The sequence below is a fragment of the Schistocerca serialis genome, unplaced genomic scaffold (genome assembly GCF_023864345.2).
Source record: "Schistocerca serialis cubense isolate TAMUIC-IGC-003099 unplaced genomic scaffold, iqSchSeri2.2 HiC_scaffold_155, whole genome shotgun sequence".
Lineage (NCBI taxonomy): Eukaryota > Metazoa > Arthropoda > Insecta > Orthoptera > Acrididae > Schistocerca > Schistocerca serialis.
The window spans coordinates 87,501-89,302 of NW_026047714.1; the positions used below are offsets into that span (position 1 = coordinate 87,501).

Sequence of the window (1,802 nt, forward strand, 5' to 3'; positions counted from 1 at the left end):
CTATCAATCTGTCAATCCTTCCGGTGTCCGGGCCTGGTGAGGTTTCCCGTGTTGAGTCAAATTAAGCCGCAGGCTCCACTCCTGGTGGTGCCCTTCCGTCAATTCCTTTAAGTTTCAGCTTTGCAACCATACTTCCCCCGGAACCCAAAAGCTTTGGTTTCCCGGAGGCTGCCCGCCGAGTCATCGGAGGAACTGCGGCGGATCGCTGGCTGGCATCGTTTATGGTTAGAACTAGGGCGGTATCTGATCGCCTTCGAACCTCTAACTTTCGTTCTTGATTAATGAAAACATACTTGGCAAATGCTTTCGCTTCTGTTCGTCTTGCGACGATCCAAGAATTTCACCTCTAACGTCGCAATACGAATGCCCCCGCCTGTCCCTATTAATCATTACCTCGGGTTCCGAAAACCAACAAAATAGAACCGAGGTCCTATTCCATTATTCCATGCACACAGTATTCAGGCGGGCTTGCCTGCTTTAAGCACTCTAATTTGTTCAAAGTAAACGTGCCGGCCCACCGAGACACTCAATAAAGAGCACCCTGGTAGGATTTCAACGGGGTCCGCCTCGGGACGCACGAGCACGCACGAGGCGGTCGCACGCCTTCGGCTCGCCCCACCGGCAGGACGTCCCACGATACATGCCAGTTAAACACCGACGGGCGGTGAACCAACAGCGTGGGACACAAATCCAACTACGAGCTTTTTAACCGCAACAACTTTAATATACGCTATTGGAGCTGGAATTACCGCGGCTGCTGGCACCAGACTTGCCCTCCAATAGATACTCGTTAAAGGATTTAAAGTGTACTCATTCCGATTACGGGGCCTCGGATGAGTCCCGTATCGTTATTTTTCGTCACTACCTCCCCGTGCCGGGAGTGGGTAATTTGCGCGCCTGCTGCCTTCCTTGGATGTGGTAGCCGTTTCTCAGGCTCCCTCTCCGGAATCGAACCCTGATTCCCCGTTACCCGTTACAACCATGGTAGGCGCAGAACCTACCATCGACAGTTGATAAGGCAGACATTTGAAAGATGCGTCGCCGGTACGAGGACCGTGCGATCAGCCCAAAGTTATTCAGAGTCACCAAGGCAAACGGACCGGACGAGCCGACCGATTGGTTTTGATCTAATAAAAGCGTCCCTTCCATCTCTGGTCGGGACTCTGTTTGCATGTATTAGCTCTAGAATTACCACAGTTATCCAAGTAACGTGGGTACGATCTAAGGAACCATAACTGATTTAATGAGCCATTCGCGGTTTCACCTTAATGCGGCTTGTACTGAGACATGCATGGCTTAATCTTTGAGACAAGCATATGACTACTGGCAGGATCAACCAGGGAGCTGCGTCAACTAGAGCTGAGCAGCCGGCCGCCCGGGAGTGTGTCCCGGGGGCCCGCGCGAACACGCAAGCGTCCGCTCAATTATTCTGCAAACAGGAGGAGGCTGAGCTCCCCTGCACAACACACCTCGAAACCCTCTCAGGTCCCGGCGGCGCGCAGCGCCGTCCTAAGTACTTGGTCGGGTTCGAGAGAGGCGCAATCGCCCGGAGTTAGGCGAGTAGACGCTTTAGGTGCGACCACCCGTGCTCCCAACTGAGCTTGCCGCTGCCGACAGAGGCCCGGGAGCGTGCTGTCGTGGCATTGCCGGCGGGAGACAACACGCGCCACCTACGGTGACCGGCAGCTCCAACGCCAGCGCCACAGAAGGACAAAAGCCCCACTTGGGTGCCGAAGCGAACTCTCCCAGCACAGCGCACGCGCCAACACGTCCGCACAGCTGCGATACAAACCACCTGCGAG

At 54.8% G+C, this 1,802-nt stretch overlaps 1 non-coding gene across 1 annotated transcript in view; it reads right to left on the minus strand.

Annotated features, from left to right (window-relative positions):
* The window catches only part of LOC126443503 (small subunit ribosomal RNA), a 1,909-nt gene extending 566 nt beyond the window's left edge, over nt 1-1,343 (minus strand). Inside the window, exon 1 of the ribosomal RNA XR_007581967.1 lies at nt 1-1,343. This exon is cut by the window's left edge and continues 566 nt beyond it. This is a non-coding gene — a ribosomal RNA (small subunit ribosomal RNA).
* Between the last annotated feature and the right edge of the window lie 459 nt (nt 1,344-1,802).